The sequence below is a fragment of the Protopterus annectens genome, chromosome 4.part1 (genome assembly GCF_019279795.1).
Source record: "Protopterus annectens isolate FY-2018-M chromosome 4.part1, PAN1.0, whole genome shotgun sequence".
Classification (NCBI taxonomy): domain Eukaryota; kingdom Metazoa; phylum Chordata; order Ceratodontiformes; family Protopteridae; genus Protopterus; species Protopterus annectens.
This window is the reverse complement of record NC_056734.1, coordinates 524,651,132-524,657,131: the sequence shown is the minus strand read 5'-3', so window position 1 is coordinate 524,657,131 and position 6,000 is coordinate 524,651,132. Positions and strand designations below refer to the sequence as shown.

Sequence of the window (6,000 nt, the reverse complement as noted above, 5' to 3'; positions counted from 1 at the left end):
GTTATGTCAGCAGAAATATTTGCTAGAGTATGACATGCTGAAAGGCTCGATTTGGCAAGTGTGCGAAGCTAGTTACTTATGGGAGGCGAAGAAATTCAAAGGGAAGGTTCAGTAGTGCTTTCATGTTACTCAGCTGAAAGAAGCTAGGACTGGTTATTTTATGTGGTCAAGAGGCATGTGTCATTATTAGGGCTCAGGCAGTTTGAAAATGGGTTGGTTTCATTTAATAAGGAAATCCACCATGTTAGCTTAAAAAGGCCACTCCTCCAGTTTTGCCCAGTATATTTTTTTCTACCTATTCTGATATTTTTGAAGACACACTAGGGAAGCTTCTGGTGGTGTACTCCATGACGTTAGACCCAGAGGTCAGTCCAGTTATCAGGCCAGCACAAAATGTTCTAATAGCCATGCAGGACAGGGTCAAAGCAGAGTTAGATAAATGGTGCAACAAGGTGTAATTTGCCAAGTTGTAACTCCAACTGAATGGGTATCTTCCATGGTGGTAGCTCATAAGAAAGGCTCAGATGACATCAGAATATGTCTTGATCCATGAGATTTGAACAAAGCATTAAACAAGACCTCATCATCCAATGCAGAGTTGAAGTTGCAGCTTTGATGCAAAATGCCACTGTTTTCTGTCTTAGATGCAAAGAGTTATTTTGGCAAATTCAGCTTTACAAAAAAATCATCGCTCACTACATTCAGTTTGGCAGGTACAGATTTTTGAGAATTCCATTTGGGATAAATTCTGCAAGTGAAGTCTTTCAGCATGCAATGGAGCAATTTTTTCTATGTATCCCTGTGCGATGATAGACTACATACTAGGAGGAGGTCATGATGAAGCGGAGCACAACAAAAACCTCAGAAAAGTTCTAGAAAGGGCACGTAAAGTGAGTCTTAAGCTAAATGCAAATTCAGGCTACAAGAAGTTACTTATTTTTGGTCATTTACTTACCAGTACATGTCTATGACCAGACCTTTCAAAGCAAACAGCCATTCTCAAGATGTCAAGCTCCTGACAATATTCAAGCTTGGCAAGGTTTTCTTGTCATTAAACTACCTTGGCAAGTTCATTCCAGACATGAGCCAACTTTCAGCACTGTTAAGAGAGCAGACATGTAAAAACGTATCTTGGTCTTGCTTAGCACAATACCAAAGAGCATTTAAGTCCTGAAACAGAAAAATTGCTAGTCCACCAACACTCAATATGCTGTTCACAAGCCAGGTTACTCTTTCCTGCAATGCTTTGAAATTTGAGCTGCTGTAGTAGTTCTACAAGAGGGTCAACCTGTTGCCTATGCATCAAAATGCAGTATGCCCAGATCAAGAAAGAGCTTTTGGCAATTGTTTGCATGTTGGAAGTTCCATGATCGTTTATGGTAGACCTATCCAGATCAAAAACAGGCCACCAACCTCTAGTCACGGTCTTGAGAAAAAAAAACTATGCATTTAGCTCCAGCCAGACGACAATGTAGGATGCTGAGATTGCAAAGAAAGGCAAACTTCTTTATCTTGCTGATACATTATCCAGATAGAATGAGAACCTGCAAGAATTCTTCCATACATCTTGATGAGCCGAGAGATCACACAGCCACAGATCCAGTTTTACAAAGGTCCAACCATTTCTCAAATCAAGGATGGCAGTCAAAGCAATCTAGTTTACCTCAAGAAGTGCAGTCTTATTTTCCATGCAGAGATGAGATATTTTGTCTGACAAAGTATCATTATGGAAGGTTCAAAAGTAATTGTTCCAAAGTCCATGCAATAAGAGTACATTGCAGTCTTGCATCATGGTCACCTGGGAGCAGACTTTCCAAAAGAAGGGTGAGGGGACTAGTATTTTGGCTTATGTTACAAGATCTAGAGAGCTCTTTATCTTCTTCAGTGTGCAATATTACAAATCCACATCAACAAAAGAACCATTTCAGCTAAATCAGCAGATGCCAGAACTACCTTGGTCAACAGTAGCATGGACATGGAGTAGAATGGTCAACGTTTGGTGTTAGACTTGCTCCCAAACCTAGCATCCAGTACGGTCATTTCTAAGATGTGCTGCACACAGTTACTTTTGACAATGGCATGCAGTTTACAAGCCAACAGTTCAAAGAATTTGCCGAAGAATGGGACTTTCATGTCACGAGTAGCCCAGGGTACCCACAGTCAAATGGTTTGGCAGAACATGCAGTTCAAAGTGCAAAACAGTTACTAGAGATGTCAAAATGAGATAAAAAAAAGTGATGTTTTCCTGAATATCAAGTGTTCCTCGCGATAAACATCTTGGTTCACTTGCTCAGAGAAGGCCAATCTGTTGAAGAAATGCTTAAGCCAGAAATCCTACTACCATAAAAGCAGCAAACCACTCAATCCATTATGAGAAGGAGAAGTGGTAAGGATGCAAATGTCCAAAGGTTATGATCGGACTGGTGTCATGTAGAATACTGGCTCAGAGCAGAGATCATACATTGTGGAATCACAAGGATCAGAGTTTAGGCAGAATTGGAAAGATTTGAGACTGGTATCTGAGCAATTCCAGAGGACATTCCCATTCCTGTGATTAACCCAGAATTTCATGATAAAGAGTTGTGTATCGAAGATTGTTAGTTCAGATTGTTATGAGATATGGTCACATCTCCAAACCCTGTAACAGATATGAAGCAACTTGGACATGAACATTGTATTCTTGTTTGCAATGTATATAGTAACACGTCAGACTCGAATTTTCTTTTTTTTTTTACAAAGGGCAATCTTGTTAAGATGGAGGATGTAGATCAAGGTGTGTGTGTATGTACCTTTTGCACATGTGTAAGTACTGAGCACTTGTGAGCCCGGCTGCCATTTTGTAGTAAGTTGTTTATGTAAGGTCTGTTAGCCAGTTCATTTGTTATTTTATGATGCTCTCCATCTTGATGAGTTTCCATATATTAAAGCATCTAAACAAAATACCTCGCCTGCTTGTTATCTAGGTTAGACAGGGAGGGTGACAGGTTTAAGGCAATAAATTAAATGCCCTTAAGAGCTAGACGATAAAAAAATTTATAGTAATACATCTATACATTTACAGCAAATATCACCATAACCCATTATACAATTTTAAATGCATTATGAAGGGGAAAAAAAAAAAAAAAAAGATTCAGTAAAATTATATGATCCCCTAACCTTAAGGATCAATACACAAATATTTGAAAAGCATATATTGGAATGGTTAATTTTTTAAATATTGAAAAATTTGGATGTACAACTATACTATTCATCTTTTGTAAATATCTGTACCTCAATACAAGTCTACAATTTACACTTTTTTTTTTTTTTACTATGAACTTTGCACAAGTGTTGTCCTTGCAACTCAACTCTTGTAATTTGTATCATTAAATTTTTGTATTGTGGAGCTTTTCGATGTATAAATGAATAAAATACCAAATATTATAGCAATAACCCATGCCTGGGTGTAGATAATGCCTGGATAATACAAGTATGACTCTCCATTTGGGACAGCAAGGTTTTGCTGGTGACCAGTTAAATAGTTTTATTGTTTGGTTCAACATAGCAGTAATAATGGTGGAGCTACCACTGGTCTAGGATGGGATAATTTGAATGCAAAACATGATAGGCCATGCCATTTAAACAAACATTTCTAATAAGACCCTTCTGACCCATATTCAGAATAAGTTATTTCACTCTGTATAGAGATAAAACAGACTAAATATTTGACATTACAGTTGGATAGTGCCTTCTTTAGTGAATCCATTGTTAGGAAATGTGTTCCAAGATGACGTGGTTTTGCACAAAATTATAACCTTTCTATCTGAAATTTAATAGTTGAATTTAAGCTTTTTACTAGGAATTTGGCATAGCCATGAGATGTAACTCATTCTAATTTTGTTGAGATGGAAGTTTTTTAAAAAATGGAGTACTTCTATCCAATGTTTTGACACAGCGTTTTGAAAAAGCCTGTGAAAATAATTTGTATGGACTATATAAAAGGAAAGGAAATTCAGTTGCACAACATTTATATGAGGAGGAAAAGACTTTCTAAACTTGCTGGTTAAGAACCCTGAACTCGATAGGGGGGTTAGAAGAGCAGGTAGTCCAGTCAAGGTTAAAATCTCCAAAGTATAATGGTTTCATGGCTGAAGTTGGTAGAGGCTCATTCAAGGAAACTTCATCTGAAAGCTAAAGTAGCCTTATTTTTGTAGTTGCAAATTGGTTTTGCATAAAAATTATTTATCCCTGGGATACCAGTGGATAGGTTTCCTCAGTACTTATCCACACTAATTTTTGCTAGATATTTCCAAAAGTAAGCACTATTTTGTATACAAATCTTCTTGCCTGAACACAGTTTTGTTTGGAATCAAGTCTATAATGTGAACCAATGCTTTTGGCAATCCTTTTTTCCCCAAATGGTTGTGTTCCCAGATTAGATAATCCCACTTATTCTGTATTAAGAGCCAGATGAAGGTGTGGTGTGCTCTTTCACAAAGAACATTTCATATCTCTGGTAGCAGAACTACCATTTACAGGGTACCAGGAACATGTTCCATTTAGAAAAGGTACATCAGTAATGCACTCTCTTTCTACCATCCTAAGGCTATTGTCATCATGTTTAATATGTTGTACCCGATCACAAGAAATAGTTTGTGTGCAACTGTACAAGCTGCTTGCACTGGTCTCCTTTTTGGTCCACAGTTGTCTGGTCTATTCCCTCCAGACCCTTTTTTCTAAGGATGTGTTGAATGATCAATTTACTCACTCAAGTCACGTTTTCATGTATATCAATATATTAAAAGTGACCAATCTCAAGATTGTGCTACAAAGTTAAAGTTGGCTTTCTGCCTAGACTGTGGACATGAGTATTCATCTTCCAGTTTTCTGCCCTTTTTGCCACTCGTTAGCTAGTTATACTTTTCTAATGCCCATTTACATCAAAATGTAGTAATGTGGTTTCCTCTAGTTTTTCCATGTTCAGCCCAAGGTGCTCCCAATTGCTTCTAGGCAATCTCTTGTGTGTAGAATTATATAAATATTCAAAGTACAAATCATACACAGACTTTAAAAAATATTTGTACACAACATGCTTATCATACACATTGTATATATATATGTAGATGTTATCAGTGCAACACATTAAGCTGATGTATAGCACATGTAACACACTATTCATTTGTTAGCAGTCATAGTAGAATCATACTTGGTTAAAAATAAGTCGCAATCACATTTGGTAGACTGAAATTTGTTCCATGTGTAGTGGTTGCATTTCTAGACTGAAATTTGAAAAGTGGCTAAAATGTAGTTAATTTCTAATATATTTGCCCCATGATTTGCAAACATAGTGAGATTTTAAGTTGGTCAGTAAATGGTGCAGAAGTAAAGAACCCCTATTGCTGTTTTCTATGGAAAGTCAGTGTGGGTGATCTTTAAGTGTGCACCTGGTGCAGTTCCATTATTTTGGGATTTTCCACTTAGAGTTGATGCAACTATGGAGTTGAAGTTTGGGAGTATGGAGGCCTGCCACCCTACAAAAAGCAGTTGCAGTTTGCTTTGTTGTTCTTGTGAATTTTGGGCAATTAATTGTTAAAATACATGGTAAAAAAAAAAAAAAGATTCACCTAGACTCACATTTGGTCTGAAGCTAGACAAGGTGCAACTTATCTTTCAACATTTGAGATTCTGTTTGTGTTATCTACCAATACAATTTGTTATCTACCAATACAATTTGCATATACCACATAAGTGAATTTCATTAACAATCCATAAAATTATGAGAAATGCCTCAAGACTCCCTTTGTCCAAAGTTTATACCCTCCTACCTTCAACCTTTTAAATATCTTTGCTACATTTCAGTAGGACTTTGAAAATGCAATCTCCACAGTTTATGAAAGAATAAGGCACTAATCTCGGTGTCATTTTTTTAGCTACTTTGATTAAAAATGCAAACCTAACTACACAGATTTTTTTAAACAAGTGTGATCCAGTTGTGTTTCTTTCTTTAAATTACAAATGAAT

The 6,000-nt window shown here is 36.8% G+C and overlaps 1 protein-coding gene across 3 annotated transcripts in view; it reads right to left on the bottom strand.

Moving 5' to 3' along the window:
• The window catches only part of LOC122800948 (sialidase-4-like), a 40,149-nt gene that overhangs the window by 13,168 nt on the left and 20,981 nt on the right, over positions 1-6,000 (bottom strand). The gene's annotated exons all lie outside the window — the stretch shown is intronic.